General features: G+C 38.0%; 1 protein-coding gene across 1 annotated transcript in view; it reads right to left on the reverse strand.

The window, feature by feature from the left end:
* Positions 1 to 18186, reverse strand: part of LOC135709864 (uncharacterized) — a 949216-nt gene that overhangs the window by 273430 nt on the left and 657600 nt on the right. The window lies entirely within an intron of this gene.

Below are 18186 nucleotides of genomic sequence, written 5' to 3' on the forward strand. Positions count from 1 at the left end.
TCTCTCTTTACCACCCAAGTAACAATTCAGTAACCATTTAGCATCCACTCTGATTTATGATGGTTTTATAACGGCAATGAAAAACCCAGCATTTCAAAGTGTAAACATTCCTGCTTAGTAATTCCGATTTTAGCTGTATTAAAGACCTTTTATAGCCTGGCAAGAAAGTCAAAAACTGTATTGTTTAAAAAATAAATTTAAACAGGTATCAATGCCTCCTTAAACTGTTATGTAATTCAAGCATAAACGTCATTAGCAATTGTTTATTAATGTCTTGTTAAAATACTATATAACCGTGTCCTATCATTATAAAAGTAACGATAAAACCATTAGGTTTTGGATTAGAGCCAAAGCATTTATTATCCCCAATTACTCTGTTTACAAATTGAGCTTAAAAGATGGTTCCTCATAGTTAATAAATGCCAAATTTATGACAAGGAAATCTCGAAGGATAGACGAAGTAGGATGAAAAATTCAAGTCGATTTCAGAAAAATTTACTTCTTTAGAAGAACCACCACACCATCAACGACTGACCATCTGGCGGAGAAGAGTAAAGTGAGCGTGGCCCTCGAATTCATAAAACACTGTCGAAAGTTTAAAAACATACCAGCCTTCTCCAGATCTTGCGAATAGATGACAATCGAAATAACAACCGACAACAAACCACTGAAACTGTTAGTTAGCGGTGATTAGCTGGTTTCCGATCCAAAACCGCGATTTTATTCGGCGAAAGAATCAACTCTTCGAAAATTTCATTCAAGCGTAGATCCCTGCATCGTTGGATGGTGCACTTCTGTTCATCCGGAAGAAGGGGATCTCTTTCGGGAACGATTGCGCCTCCAGCTGTTCGAAATGCGAAATGCTGTAGAACAGTATCGCATAATATCTGAGTAACTGCTCCCAATCCATCGGGAGAAAACCGCCTGGATGAATCCTGGATCTCAAAGCGCAACTATCGAAAGATAAACAAACTTTGACGTTTAACTTTTTGCCTCCATAAATGCTGCCATAAATCTGAACTGGTTAGGTTCAAGCAAAATGGCTTTAGATAAATACAATTCAGCCTGCAAGTTTTCTTCATAAAAGCCATTTTAAAACCTTATTAATTTGTTAAGGAATTCTTGAAAGCAGAACAACTTTTTCACAAATGACCCATGAAAATCAACTTTTATGCCACCGCCATGTAACAATTAGTTTGTTTGTTTTTTACAATCTTCGATTTTCAATCAATATTTTCTTAGATTTAACTATATTTTGGTAAATTTAGCAATGAGAAAACATTTAAATGCGCAAATAATAAAAAAAAGTCTCGGCCAAGCTCGATCTGAAGAATATATTCTTTTTTCAATGTTAAATAATTAGTCACATCGAAGTGTTACGAGGGCGGACTTAATTTTTTCGATGTTTTCACGTACATTTCACATAAAATTTAATATGGCACTTAAAACTAGGCCACTTAATGAAAACTATTGTAATAAATTTGGATATTGAACAAGATTTTTATACCATCAGTTTCTATTTTAATTATTTTGATAAGATCGGATTCATAAATCTTTTTCTATCTTGATTGATGCTTTCCTAGTGGATTCAGCATGTGGCTAGGGGAAATGACTCGGAAAGGGTTTTTTATTGTTGCTAAATAGCTTTTATTGTAGCTTTCAAATGGTTCTCAATGCATTCGTTATACAACCTTTTGCAGAATCAATCTTGATGAGCTTCGAGAATACACCCTTGAGAACTTTATCCAGGGTGGGCCAACTAGACATATTCTAGTCTTAATGAGGTTTTGGTGGATGCATTAATGACAAAACAGCCTTGACCAGAGTTTTATGAATGTTGTTTTATAGTTTCTTTGTAGTATATCATAAAACTTAAAATGTTACTTGGGCAAACTCCCCCGGTGGAGAGGGATGGTGAGGGGTATTTCCCCCGCCACCACTGGCAAAAAAAGATGATCACCGACACGCTCATGTACCGACGATGTGTTTGAAACAGTTCTACCGATGTTTACCGCACTCCCGTTGTAATTTGAAGGAAGGCATCCAGTCGTAGGTTTGGAAATTGCAGCTATTATTACCTCTACCACGGTATGTACTCCTGTCATCGTCGACTTGACGATATCGTGGGGACCCTCACCATCCCTCTCCAACGGGGGAGTTTGGTAAAGAGAGATGATCAAACCGATTCGTACTTTCATTCATAAAAGTTGTGCTTGCTCGCTTTCTACTCTCTATATTAATAATTTCACACTGCCGTACTCTAACGGAACTATCAACTCTATACTTTCATCTCCTTATCTATCGTTTTTTTTTTGTACTTTATACTATCTAGTTTCATTCCCCAAGCCGTTTTTAGCTACGCGAAATCGGTATTCGATTTTTCGCGTATCGAAGCTAAAGGTATCGTGGTTGTTTTAAGTACAGTCAAATCTGTAAACGCGTTTTTCTCAGAACCACTTTTTTTTTTCGCTGCCCGATAAGTTTTCACAGGAAATATACAACTTATCGAATTGAGCTTTTAAATTTTGGTTCTTCATACTTGTCTTCGGCTAATGTCCCATTTTCATGTCAATATATTAATATCTATCATTTTTTTTTCCAAGTGCCCGAAGTAAAAATGGGTAAAAATCGACCACTTTTTTTGTATGGCCGCCATTTTGTGAATTTTTTTTTTTTTCGTGTGAGTTGGAGATTAGCCGAAGAATCTTAAACAGATTGCTAATTGCATGCGTTTGTGTGTTACATACAGAGTTAATGTACACGTGCATCCATCCCGCGTGATAGAGACACGCTTTCTATCAGATCTTAGGTGCCTGGTACATTTCGAGACGAATTATTTCGCGTCTCTTTTTTGTTTCTACGTGCCTCATTCGTGTCACATGTGCTGTGTCTCATGAGTCAAGCTCAGCGAGCTCCAGGGAGATCGGCAACGTACCTACGTCCTGCGTGCATGCTAAAAGTGGCTGGTTGGTGATAAAGAAAACAACGGAGAACTGTTGATCGAGTAGTCATGTCACATTCTCGTGTTGCTGGTACAGCTGATTGATTTGAATAAGTTGGTATTCAGTTTTTGAGCGTTGAGAAATTGCGGTTTTATAGAAGTATTTCAAGCGGAAGATTACGAACCAATTACCGGCGGGGTTATTTGTTACCGATCCATGCGCACGGAATTTTCATCGTTCAAAATATTGATTTTGCTCCACCAACTTCAAACAATTTGAAATCAGCTCCTGATTATTCTCACAAAATTTGATCTCATTAGGATGCGAACTCATTCTGCACTTCGCCCTTTGTAGTTTATGTGGGAATTGAAAAATTAAACGTTAGGATAATTAGCTATAATAGGACATAATGGGACAAACAATCTAGGCTATTATGTCATAAGGGAAAGATGCAGTGTTGCCCTGAAAGCAGCCGATTAATCCTACCAGAAAGTTATCAACTTGGAAATTAATTAATAACTAATTTTCTTGAAATTCTTTTGAAAAGTGGTTTTCAACAAAGTTGTAGATGGGAAAATGTCACGTTAGGGGGCTCCGATGGACAAATTTTCTTATAGTAACTCCCATGTCAACTTCAAAGAGCCAGTGCAGAATGAGTTCGCCATTAAATTAGCAATTTGGGAGAATGATCAGCCTGATTTGGAACCGATTGAGCATGGTGGATCAAATTGCAACCATTATATAATGAAAAGATACTTTGCAGCTGGCAGCAAAACAATAGTTCGGAGGGCCCTTTAAAACAATATCTTCGTTATTAAAATTGATTCGAGTGACTTCATCCAGCAGTATTTTCAGCTTGTCAAGCTGTAGCCGATAACATCACTAGTTAATTCAAACATGTACGTAAATGTGAGAACTGTTCAAATATATTTTGAAAAAAAAGCATGCTGTGTTGGTCCAATCTAGTAAAGGGTGTACTGTTTAAAATCTACACACACACTCAAATTGCTCTAACTTTTGATCCTTTTGGTAAAATTAATTTAAGTCTGAAAATATTTTGAGAAATAAGAAAACTAGATGGTAAGTTTTGAGATGAAGCCAACATATGTGTCACACTCAACAGTCGGTATCTGAATCGAAAACCATATTTTCCAAAATGTTTATTTAGTAGGCTGAATATCTTTAAAGCTCTGCGGAGCTGAAGGACTAAGCAAATATTGCAATGGAGATCTAAATCGGATTCCTATTTTTTTGCTCGAAATGCATCGAATCTCGACAGATCCGCAAACCGTTTCTGCCAAGGATGCAGGGCTTCGTTTTTTCATGCTTTATCGGTCTCCTACAATGCATCTACCGGCTTTACAATGCACCTACAGTCACTACACCAGGGTACAAACTGCTGTCCTAGTTGCAAGGAATTTTGTAGTCAGGGAACTTTTTAAAGATTCAGGAAACTTTCTTGAATTGTAGATTTTTTTTTTAAGTTCACCTAACTTTGTAGAAGCTAACCGAACTTCAGTGAACTTCGTAGAGTTTCATCGAACTACTTCGGTAACTCTTTTTCTACGCACCTGAAAATGTTATATGACAGCTGACATTTCATACACCTTGCAGCTCGTAATTGACAGTATGGGCTGAATAAGGCTATTCATGCTGTCGCTAATGTGATCAATAGCGCTTATGCTTTGTTTGACACTAATGTTCTTCTAACTATTTTCACTGCAACACTGTCCTTATTTTGAATATTTCTTTGGTATTATTTTAATATTTTGTTTTATGCATTAAGACAAACATATGTCAGATAAATCATGAGCTAAATTTAGTGAAATTATTTGAAGTTCTGAGATCATGGAAAAATTCATAAAACTTCGTAGAAGTGGCAACTTTATACAAACTAAGGGATAGCTTTGATGTCAGGAAACCTCTTTATTATTCAGTGACTTTTTTAATAACTTCAGAGCACTTTGATGAAATCTCATGGACTCGAAATAGTTCAGATAATTCCGCACAAATTCAGGAAATTTCTTAGAATTCATAGAAGTACAGGGCATTTTGAAAAAGTTCAGGGAATTTCGTAGAGATAGACGACTTCAGGGATCTTCGTTTCAGCTTAGGGAACTTCATAGCAGTTTGTCAGAAATCTTAAAAAGCTCAATGAACTTCCTGAAGATGCATAAGTAACAAGATATTCTTTCAGATATGCCCCGTAGACAGCCAAAAAGTATTAAAATACCAGCATGGGCTGATGTTCTTCTGATCTGAATTAGAGAGTTGCTAAAAAAAAGGATGACCTAAGAATGTGCTTAAGTTATTGAATATAATATTTTTTTTTCAAATTGATAGATCAACTTTCAACACGGTATTTTCTAAATGTATGGTTTAATACACTCTGGCAATCCGGCGAGCGGATGCGACAAGATTTTGAATCATATTCCGGTGCTGCGCCGTGGCAACATGGTGATTTGATTGGTTGATCTATTGAAGGTTGTAGCGATGGCTGTACGACTTTCTGGTCAACCGTTTGTTGTAGCGAGATGGTGGCGCTTGGTGGTTGCTTTGTGGAATTGGTCCCGATACTCACTGTTGGTATACAAAGGCAAGGTCGCCCATTATCGAACCGAAGAGGTTATTTCTTCTTAGCGATTAAGATGCCATCGAAACCTGCAGAGCAATGGTCCTTGACGTCCATGTATAGTTGACTCAGAAGCCACCTAGATCGTACCGTGCCAACCAGAAAGCGATTTGAAGGAACGGAACAAAAGGTCGGTAGACTTAATAATTGGAATTGTAAATATATCACTGCACTGGTCTACATGCTCATCTGAGTTAAAGAAAAAAATGTTCTGCATAAAATTCTTCCACCCAGTGACTTACCATAACATTGCTGCATTCGTAGCATTCCGATATAATCTATTCAAATTACGTAACATCCCTTCTAACAATGCATACCAGTTGTGTTGCCGATGCACGTTGAACATTTGTGTACGTCTTGCAACGGTCAAATCCCCGTTCTACACAACACTTTTTGTAGAATTTGTGTCCACTACATATTTTGAAAATAACGTGACAAAAGATGTTAGTCATGCAAGTGCATTTAAGTGTTGAACCGGAAAAAATAAACAAAGAATATTCTAATTGACCGACAAATGAATGGCTTTGGCTATTAGAGGATTTCAAGAATAAAAGCACTGCAAACCTATCAAGATTAACAATTAATCATTTTGTCAAGCTTCTGCATTCATGTTCCATCAGATGTCACAGCTGTTGTTTACGGTGACATCTATCGGAAACTAGACACAATCTGTTTTCCTATAATTGTTCACAGAGGACACTGCAGTGCAAAATATGTCTGGTACCTCTATATATGCATTTAGATTATTATTCGAAGTCTCTCCTTTTTTACACATTCTGCACACAAAATAGCTCACCCCTCACAGAATTTCCCGCCGAATTTTATGTATGGGGCGGGGCATAAAGTATCTTTTGCGCAGAATATGGAAAAAAGGAGGGACTTCAAATGTTAAAGCAAATGCATATATAGAGGTACCAGACATGTTTTGTAGTGTCAGGTACTTTATTTTGTAATCTGTGAAAGGGAAATCACAAATCGAGTGTCAACAAAATACATGGCATGTTGAGAGATTGAGCTCGTGAGAGAGAATTTCTCTCTCAAATTTGCATTTTTTTGGCTCTCTGGGGACTGGTAGTAAAGCAGGTAAAATTGTATGGGAAAAATCATTTTTATTTAATTGTAGCTTGCTTAACAATAATTTCCGGGAAAAAACTGAACGACAAAGTTCCTGATTAATTTCTTTAGGTTGTCGTTCACTTTTTTTGACCTGAATATGCACCGAAAGCGAATTATTCCCACTTCTCTCAATTTCTATATGAGGATTTTTACCACTTCCTACCAGCGGAACAGCGCCATCTCTGTGGAAAATGGTCGAACAAAATGATTAATTGAAATGGCCTCAACTCCATTTTGTAAACAAACCTTGTAAGGTAATTTTCTCGGAAACCTTGATATGCTACCTTTCCTCTAAAATAGGAATGGTTTGTGGTAACGCATATGAAATGTCGGTCAAAGCAACCAAGTTTCAACAGCCTGTTTTTCGTTAACCTACACCTTCCAGAACTTAGAGCTCTGCTGTTCTAGCTTTAATCGTAGCACATGAGATGAGGCACATGAGATCAGCGCGAGCCTCGCGCACGCCAGGATTTTTGGGTGTCGCATTTGTTTCTCGCTCGTATCTTATTCTCGCGTGTCTTTTTCTCTCTCGTCACATGTTGTTTTCGTTGCGACGCGAGACGGTTTTTTGAGTGTCTCGGCAGCACATTTTTACACACACGAGGAAAATGTAACTCTGGTTACAGATTAGCCATTGCAGATAAAACTTCGGTCAGCCAGGAGTGCACAGCGGACGCGGATATTTTCGGTCGTCACTTTGAATAATATCAAAAACTTTTTTTAGCAACAAAAATATAATTGAAATCATGATTTAAACATTTATGGAGATAAAAGTATTCATTTCACCTTAAAAACAAATCAAAAAGCAGTTTGAAAACTACCGAAAGATTGGTAACACCCCCTTAACCCGTTAAAGTCCTGGACAAACTTTTTATTTTCAAACATTTGTATCTCAGAGATGCCATGGCCGAATAAATTGAAACTTTTTAAACAGCATTCCGGTGAGTGGTTCTAGCCCCTCATTCTTTTTATATGTTCAATGATGTGTTGGCATGGGGGTGTTTTTTTTTTAATCTTTATCATATATCTTACTTATCATTGCGACAACATATTGATTTTTTTTTCTTGTTACTCAAGAAATGGGGAATAACCTTGGAGTGCCCCAGGGAAGTGTATTAGGGCCCCTGTTATTAATTATAAATATTTATGACTTGCGACGTGTTTTACGATTTTGTGACATTAAGCTTTTTGCAGATGATACTGTGTTATTCATTGCAGCTAAGGATTAAGATGATGCCGTTTTACACTTGAATGAAGATTTGCGTTCTCTAAGTAGATGGGTAAAGTATAAGTAGTTGTAGTAGTAAGTAGAGTAAATGAGAACGTTTCTGTTGTAATTAATGATGAGAATATTGATCGCGTTCGCGAGATTAAATATCTTGGCGTGATTATTGATAACAAACTTAAGTTCAACTCTCACATTGACAATGTCATCAAGAAAATTGCCAAGAAGGATAGAATTCTATGTCGACTGAAAAACGATTTAACTATTGCCAGTAAAATACAGCTATACAAATCAATCATCTCTCCTCATCTAGACTTTTGCCCTTCCATTTTATTTCTGGCCAATGCAACACAAATATCAAGATTACAGCGCTTGCAGGATAAAATAATGCAATTTTGAGATGTAATACATTTACTTCCTCAACTTTGATGCTAAACGTTTTACAATGGTTGTCGGTGAAGCAAATAATTTGACTATGGTGTTCATTTTTGAAGTAGTTAACGGTTTGCTGCCTCGATATTTCCGTGATAGAATTGAAAGAGGAAGTGACTTTCATAGATATAGTACTAGAAACGCGGTTGAAATAAGCCACATTTCTTGACTTGTGCTTCACAAAATTCATTATATTATAAAGGAATAAATGTTTTCAATTCGATGCCCAGACATATCAAACGTTCAGCTCTTGAAGCTTATTTGGAAAATACCTTGAGTTAGTAGTAAGCTTTCTGGAAAATGTTGGGGGTTCGTGTGCATTCCTGACATTGCTGAAAATTATGATAGCGTCAGATTGCGGGGTTGCTAGTGTAATAGGATGCCTTGTTGATTGTTCATTAACTCTTGATTGCTTGTAATACTTATGAATATTTTAGGTGGACAAAAAGGCGAGCTAAAAGGTGGACGCCTGAGCTTTTCCACATTTATATCGCTGTCAAGCAACTGTTAACTCTAGAGGGAATTTGTATCTGTAACTGACACCTGTTGGATTTTGTTTGCATACCTGGTTAAAATGTCATATATAATTATCTTAAAGATAAATCGTCTGGCTCAAACCTTTGTAGGATTAAGAGGTGGGACCATCATCATCATCAAAATAATAGAGAAAAATCATAAGAACCCATGTCCACCTTGGAATCGATTCCGGATGTTCCGGATTATGGTTCCATATGGTCAAATTTATTATCTTGCATATCAAATCACATCTACTCGATGAAATATGACCAATGGATCTCAAAATGATAACCATAGAGCCATATGGCCACCGTAGAACCGGTTCCGGATATATCGGATTACGGTTCCAAAGGATCAAATTTGATATCTCTCATAACCATATCAAGTGACATATCAAATCACATCTAATCGAAGAAATATGACCAATGATTCTAGATATTCCGGATTATGGTTCCACAAGGTCAATTTTGATATCCCTGATAACCATATCAAGCGACATATCAAATCACATCTATTCGACTAAATATTGCCAATAGCTCTAACAATTACTAACTGAAAGTTGGAGGCGAACCAGCCTAAGGCTGAAAGCCTCCTAAATAAAGCTAAATTAATTACTAACTGAGCCTTATTACCACCGTAGAGCCGGTACCAGATATCCCGAATTATGGCTCAACATTGTCGAATTCGTTATCTATCATTGCCATAGCAAATCACAACTACTCAACGAAATATGGCCAATGGCCCTCAAAACATTAATCACAGTTTCAAATGGCCACCCAAAAGTTGATTTAAGATGTACCGAATATATATGGCATAATATAACTAAACTGAATCCGACAGCTCCGAAATCGATGACAACAGAATTTCAGTAACCTAAGTGAAGGTGAATCGATGATACACTATTAAGGGGCGGAAACGAAAGCAAGTGCTGGATTAGAACCAGGCAAGATATCGCAACAGAGGCAGTAGTCATGGCAGTGGACCTGAGAAAACAGCCTCAACAAGATCATCAAGCTTGTGATAGGAATTAGACCAGGGCCCAGATGAAAGTAAAAACAAGCAGCCACCCTGGATGAAAATTTTTCATGTTTTAAGGGGAAAGGGAAGTTGGTGAATTCACAAGGTAGGGAAGATGGAAAATGTTATCAAGGAAACGACACTTCTGATCGATATGACGTCTGAGACAAAGTTTTAGAAAAAAAAAAGGTTTTGTGGGAAGAATACACATGCTTTTAGTAATTTCAAGTAAAAAGTAAAAAAAAATATGATAAACATAAATATCCCAAAATGTCCTTGTCTGATTTTAATTTTCTAGAAGATTCATGATAAATTCAAACATTTGGAATGTTTCAAATTATGGACACGAAAAAATGGCAGACAGCGTAGAGCAAGTATTTTTGGTAAATTAATAAAACTTATTGTTTTACTCAGAAAATAATACTTGAGACATTTTAAAACATTTAAAGTAAAACAATGTACAATAAAGCGTACTTACAAAAAATTCAAAAAAATTACCAAAAGTTCTTGTTCTATGATTTTTGTCATATTTCAAGTGGCCATGGTTTTGAAAATTCCAAGAGTTTGAATTTTCCATTAGATTTTTATATTTTTTTAAAAAATCGGGCAAGGATGTTTTGAGATATTTGGGTTTTTTGAATTGTTACTTAAAATAAATAAAAAAAAAAACATTGGAAGATTAAAGGGAAAAGAAGGTTGACGAATATCCATAGTCTATACAATGTGTAATATATTTGTATGGATGATTGTTTATGTTCCCCTGTGGGTGGGGTTTAAAAGCTCTCAAAAATTGGTCTTGTAGAATGTTGATAGGGCCTAACATCACATCAGGTAGATGATTTAATCGATAGATAGACTGACAGCTACTTTGGGTCTGTTCATAAACTACGCAGACCGTTTTATAAAGAATTTAGAACCATCTTCCTCCGTGAAGAAATTCATTCATATATATTTTAAATGCTTTCCAACACCTGAATAATGATCATCGATATCAAATATTTGAAATCTTAGAACCAAAAAATTATAAACAACGGATTTGCCTGTATCCAAATGTTTTTTTGAAGCATCTGAAACCGTCTTTTTTTCCTTGATTTGTTTTCCGTCGATCTTGTTTTCCGTACTGACTACCAATGCTACCGACCTGGAACCTACCTATCGACCCATCAGCTCATAGACCGAGGAGTGAAACCGTCCTCACGGTGTCCATTTTGATTAATGATTTTTTATTTGAGTGTCATTGACTTAGCTCACTCGGTTAAGCCCCAGCTATAAAACAAGACCATGCTGAAAATGGTTGGGTTCGATTTCCAGTCCTGTTAATGATTTTTTTGGGTTCAAAAAAAAAATTGTGGAAGTGCTCAAACAACATTGAGTTGAGAACTGGCGTAAAGTCCCAGAGGGGACGCAACACAGCCAAACACAAGTTGATAAATATTTCGTTGAGTAGATATGATTTGATGTTGTGGTATGATATGATAATGATTAATCATGAATTTGCAGAATGTAAACCCATTACCTGTATCATCAGAAATCTGTTGTAACTCGAGCAGGAAAAAATAACTTATTAATGCCGAATTCAGGTATGAAAATAGCATAACTGGCAACCTAAATATAGTATTAGTGAGGCTAAAATACCAAAAATTATACCACGAAAATATTCTACGAATAACGAATTAATAAATAATTTCGATAATACAATAACAAACGGATAACAGACGCTTTTTTAGATGCCTGGTTTTGCCTGAAAATGCTGTGTTTTGTTACTTTATACGTGAAGTTTACGATTTTCAGAGTTGAGATGAAATGCTATGCTTATATTAACATGAAGTTTTAGTGCGATAACTTATTAGCTAGAGAAAGTTCTGAAGATAATAGATTTAAAGTTCCGCTAGAATACGGCAGAGTGAAAATTTAACAGAAGTTGAAATTGAGCAAAGGGCCAACCAACCAAAATTAATTTTATCTGAGAAGTGTGTACTTTAGAATTCTCATGTATAAAAGAAACAGAAATGTGTACCAAACCCTGCCATAGTTTCACACTACCACCTAACTCAATTGATCAACTTATCCTAAGCCACTCACTCACACTTCGAAAGCAAACTTCTGTCGAAAATGGTGAAATCCATCCACTTTTCCCCCTATGATTTCAATTAGGCACAACTCATTCAGTATTCCACTAGAGTAAGCACCCTCGGGGCTTTCTCCCAATGAGTGAGGCACAGCGGCTTCCCCAACATTGACGGCGGGTGGAGAAAGCGGCCAAAGTACGACTCGACACTTAAAACTTGGCTGATGAGTCATTATTATGTAGTGTGTCTGCCATCGTTCCTGCCTAGCGGCTCGCTCGTTGGCTCCAGCAGAAACTTTTCTCAAGATGAAGGAGCTTCCTTCCTTCCGTCGAGCTCGGTTGTGGTTTAGTGTGCTCGTGTGTGCGAGTGGGGAATAAATCTCATCATGCTGACGGAAAGGGACGAAAAGGTTGAACCATTCATCGGACGGAAAAAGGTACACGGAACCATGCACTCTGTTCACTCACACACAAGATGATGCTTCCTGATGGCATGCGGCGGAAGGTATCTCGTACTCTGTGACGAGCAAGACTCTGCGGTGTTGTACACTTTTATGTTTACATAAATAATTACAGGCAGATTTCTTGACGATGTTGGCGGTGAAGGTGAAATTAAAGTGGCTTATTCCGCTTCATAGCGAAGGAAGCGTATGTAGTAGAAGGGTTTTCGGTAGGTTGTTGTGACATGCTCAGAAACGCTAAATGTTTTAGGGATTGTGCGAAAATGAGCATATGTTGAAGCTATTGTTTGCTATACGATGCTTATCAGCACTTAATAGACATCCATGTTTATAAAAATGTTCGGTCTTTTGTTGAATAAGCTTTCCTGATTTTATTGTAATTATAAAGCTCTAGACTTTTCTGAAGTTCTTTCTCGTTTTACGGACCTTTCTTTAAAATCTATAGCTTCCCTGAGATTGTGTAGTCTTTCCAGAAGTTTTTGGAATTTGCCTAATGTTAGGTGAACCAGTACAAGTTATGTACATGCAATCAAAACTTCTTTAAAGTTCTCTGAACTACCCTGAAGGTCTGGAAGAATGTTTAAAAATTTTTGTGCAGCTGTCTGAAACTAATGGAACTGCTTTGAAGTTCTCTAGTCATCCCTGATATATCCGAAATTTGTCTACACGCAGAAAAAAATTCTCTTACATCCAACGTAAAGTTGGATTTATTACATCCTCTTCAAATGTTCCATACAAAAAACATGTAATGACAGTTCTTGCAATTGAATTTCGATTAGTTGGGTAGTGAACCGACGGTGGAGAACTGGGCAGCTTTATTCTGGGTCAATTAAAAGTGTATATTATTCATGAACTCCATGTTTATTCGAATGATAAATGCTCAAGAACCAGCGTAACGAAGAAATTATAACATTCAACATAAACTTTATATGTGTCCTAATGGTGGTTTCGACTGGTTGATTGGAATTATTTTATGGGGTGGCTTTCTCAGTCTTCAGAAGATTGAGAAAGCCACCCCATAAAAGAATGTATGTGTCATTCCAGCTCAAGTGGGTTCACCGCCAGTGGTCGATGTCACCAATTTGAGCCAAACTTGGCCAAAACGCTTATTTTGGCATTATGAACAAACGCCTTTTTTGATTTTGTTCTGAAGTACCTCAGCTACAACTCTGGATTTTTGAGATTTTTAAAAATTTAATCTTTCAGAGGAGATTACTCCACAACCAAATAAGCTATTCGTGAGCTTAGAACATCAATGTATGTAGATTGAAATTTTATACACCTACTAATCTATCTGATTGTATCGTACTTCTAAAGCACAACGTTGTGGCTGTATTCCATAGGAACGTATTTTCACTTTTAGGACCACAATTAAATTATGGACAGAAGTTAATATATTAGCTTGTTATGATTTCATATAATGAGAAATCCTGCCCAGAAAATGTGAAAATAACCTAAAAATATTATTGTGCCATCGGCGTGAATGAATTCAAGAAGAAATAAAAAAATATTAAATAGCATTTATTTTCCACCAATAAAGCTCAAAACTACCACTTACTCATCTGGTCATATCTCAAAAACTATTTGTCCAAATCATTTGCCCTTGGAAACACATTTAGAAGAAGAGTTTTCCAAAGTGTGGTGAAAATGTGGGCTCAAAATATTAAGAAATAAAAAAATCCTACCCATGGTGAAAATTGACAATTTGACTTGAACCTGCAGGTAATCAGGCTGTTAACTGTAGTTACTATAACAAAAATAATGTGGGTACACTTATATGAAGTAAAATTAAAAAACCTTCAAATTGACGTTCTACGATCACAAATAGCTTATTTTGTAGTTAAAAAAATCTGAAAGTTGAAATTTTTAAAAATCTTTAAAATCCAGGGTTGTAGCCACTTTAGAGTAAAATAAAAAAAGGCGTTTGTTCAGAATGGCAAAATAAACTTTTGGCCAAGTTTGGTCCAAATCGGTGACATCGACCACAACTTTTTTAAATTTATCTACCCACTTGAGCTGGAATGACCCATATTGAAAATTTAGCTAAGCGGTTTCATAAACCAGGGTTTTTGTGAACCTGTTCAGCACTGTTTTAGTTCTAATTTCTACGCCAAATTAGTTCTTGGACATTTATCATTCGAATAAACATTGGATTCATGAAAAATAAATACATTTAATTGAACCACGATAAAGCTGTCTAGTTCTCCAACGTCGGTTCACTACCCAACTAAACGAAATTCCATTGCAAGAACTGCCATTACATGTTTTTTTGTATGAAACATATGCAGAGGATGTAATAAATCCAACCTTACGTTGGATGTAAGAGAAACTTGTTCTGCGTGTAGAAAAAGTAACGTTTGTATTAAAAGAAAAAAGGACTTTTTTCGGATGGTGATAAATAAAAGCTAAGACAGATAATTTCTGTCGATAAATTTCCCATGGAAGGTAATTATTTAAGCTTACTTGCAAAAAAATTCTACGCTCTTGCGAGCGGCCTTCCGACAGTTAAGCGGAACATTCGCCATGGTGAACGAAAACATGCGTGTAGGCATGTTTTTGAGTTCTTTCTTCGTTTTATTTATCAATTCCTCCTCAGTTTCGCGACAAAATTGTTGGAGTAGATCTTACGCTTCAGGTTGGCCCAGAAATTCTCGATGGGACGCAGCTGGGGGAAGTTGTGCAGGTTCGCCGACTTGGGTACCACATCGATATTCAGCCGCTCCATCTCCACCAACGATCGCTTCGAGTAGTGGGCCGACGCCAGATTCGGCCAGAACACCGCGTCTTCGCCCTTATGGTAATTCTTGATGAACGACGCAACTTCCGGCAGGCATTTCGTACTATCGTACTATTTAATGATAGTGAGATGGAGAACCTCTCGGATTCAGTTTTCTCTATCTACTATCAAAATGTTAGGGGTTTACGTACGAAGATTCAAGAACTTCGTTTGAGACTGACGAGCAGTGATTACGATGCAGTGGTCTTAACAGAAACCTGGCTTCGACCGGACATATCCGACTGTGAAATTTCAACGGACTACCAAATATTCCGCTGTGATCGCAATGAATCTTCCAGTCAATTATCCAGGGGAGGTGGTACACTCATAAAGGGTGATACGGTCAAAATTTGGTCAATATCAACTTGACGTATTTCTTTCAATTTTGCATTTAAAAAACCTGAACACCCCTCATTTTGAAGGTGTGTGTGTGTAGAATGTTGCTCCTATTTTGATTTTGGAATTCACTCTTCAGTTGTCAAAATGCCGTCCAAGCAAGAAGAGCAGCGTATCAAAATTTTGCTCGCGCATCGCGAAAATCCGAGCTACTCGCACGCAAAGTTGGCAAAATTGCTAAAAGTTGCCAAATCAACCGTTACAAATGTAATTAAAGTGTTTGGGGAACGTTTGTCAACAGCCAGGAAGTCTGGATCGGGGGGAAATCGAAAACCGGAAGCCGCTGAGACTTCAAAGAGAGTTGCCGGTAGTTTCAAGCGAAACCCTAACCTCTCTCTCCGAGATGCCGCAAATAAGCTGGGTGTATCGTCTACAACCGTGCATCGAGCCAAAAAACGAGCCGGACTATCGACTTACAAGAAGGTAGTGACTCCAAATCGCGATGATAAACAAAATAAGACGGCCAAAGCGCGATCCCGGAGGCTGTACACGACGATGCTGACGAAGTTTGACTGCGTGGTAATGGACGACGAAACCTACGTCAAAGCCGACTACAAACAGCTTCCGGGACAGGAGTTTTATACGGCAAAAGGAAGGGGAAAGGTAGCAGATGTTTTCAAGCACATGAAACTGTCAAAGTTCGCAAAGAAATATCTGGTTTGGCAAGCCATCTGTACCTGTGGCTTGAAAAGCAGCATTTTCATAGCTTCCGGGACTGTCAACCAAGAAATTTACGTGAAAGAGTGTTTGAATAAACGTCTGCTGCCTTTCCTGAAGAAACACGGTTGTTCCGTACTGTTTTGGCCGGATTTGGCATCTTGCCATTACGGTAAAAAGGCCATGGAGTGGTACGCCGCCAACAACGTGCAGGTGGTTCCCAAGGAAAAGAACCCTCCCAACACGCCCGAGCTCTGCCCAATTGAGAAATACTGGGCTATTGTCAAGCGGAACCTAAAGAAGACCAAAAAAACTGCTAAGGGCCAGCAGCAGTTCAAGGCAAACTGGCTTTCTGCGGCGAAGAAGGTGGACAAGGTGGCTGTACAAAATCTGATGGCAGGGGTCAAGCGTAAGGCCTAACTGAATATTTTTCCTGAATTTTATACTAATTGAACTTGAAAAAGAAATTTAATTTGATTTTTTAAATAAACGATTTCACCGATTTACACGCGTTTTCCCTTGACCAAATTTTGACCGTATCACCCTTTAGCAGTCAAATCTGTGCACCCTTGCTCCTTGGTTTCGTTGGAAAACTGTGACCAGCTCGAGCAGGTCATTGTCCGAATTAGTTTGGAGAACCACTCACTGTTCATCTCTGGAATCTACGTTCGCCCTTTGTCAGGTCCTGAGCTCTACAAGTTACATGTCGTAGCTATACGGAATATTACAGAGACGTCTTTGAGCGATGATATCATCGTGGTGCTGGGAGATTATAATCTCCCTCATTTACTCTGGAATTTCGACGAGGACATGAACGGGTATCTGCCTTCAAACTCATCGACGGAGTAGGAAGTGGCTCTTACCGAAGAAATACTTGCTAATGGTCTAATTCAGGTTAACCCATTTGTAAACACAAATGGAAAGCTGCTTGATTTGGCATTCACTACCAATCCAGACGTTTTTGATCTCCTTGAACCAACGGTTCCACTGCTTAATGTTGACATCCATCACAGGCCATTCATTCTGAACGTCGATGCGCACTTCAATCTATCTGATCGTCATGATGCCCCAGCAGTATTTGATCTTAAAAACTGTGACCTAACCGCTCTAGATTACATACTTACAGCAGTTAATTGGTCCTTGGTTCTGAACGGTGATTCAGTTGACGTCATTCCAAACCAGTTCTACGAAAAACTGCACGCAATTTTCCACGAGTGTGTTCCTCTTCGTAGACCTTTCTCCGGCTACTCTGCGTGGAAACCCTGGTGGAATACAGAGCTGCGTAACCTCCGCAACAAACTCTGCAAGGCCTGCAAACGGTTTTTCATCTCTAAATCCGAGGACAACCGAAATACTCTTCGTTCGATTGAAACTCAATACAACGAACTACTCGCCGCTAGCTACGAAGAACATGTTCAACGAACACAGTCAAACCTGAGACAAAACCCATCGAATTTCTGGAAATTCGTGAAGTCGCAAAGGATGTGCAATCATCTACTCAACACAGTTGTTCTAGACGGCGTAGCCGCAACATCGCCGGAAGAGATCGCAAATTTGTTCGCTACGTTTTTTCAAGGTGTTTATGGTGCAAGGCAAGCTCGCCTCCCCGCTTACAGCGTCAACGATCGACATGAATATGACTTAAATTTCCCCTTACTACGCTTCACGCCAGATGATGTCCATACTGTTTTGACCAATCATAATGCATCAAAAAGCCCCGAATTTGACGGAATTCCTGAAATACTGCGCTCGCTCGCTGGCTTTACCGATTTGCTGTATATTCAACCGTTCGCTGTCCGAGAGGACGTTCCCCAGCTTATGGAAAACTGCTGCTATCGTACCAATACACAAATCCGGTAACCGTAACCACGTTGACAATTATCGTGTTATTTCGCTTCTATGCTGCATTTAGCAAGGCTTTCGAAACCCTAGTGCACGGAGCACTTTA

This window comes from Ochlerotatus camptorhynchus, unplaced genomic scaffold (assembly GCF_037179485.1).
Source record: "Ochlerotatus camptorhynchus isolate MF236.1 unplaced genomic scaffold, CSIRO-AGI_Acam_v1.1 ptg000367l, whole genome shotgun sequence".
NCBI lineage: Eukaryota > Metazoa > Arthropoda > Insecta > Diptera > Culicidae > Ochlerotatus > Ochlerotatus camptorhynchus.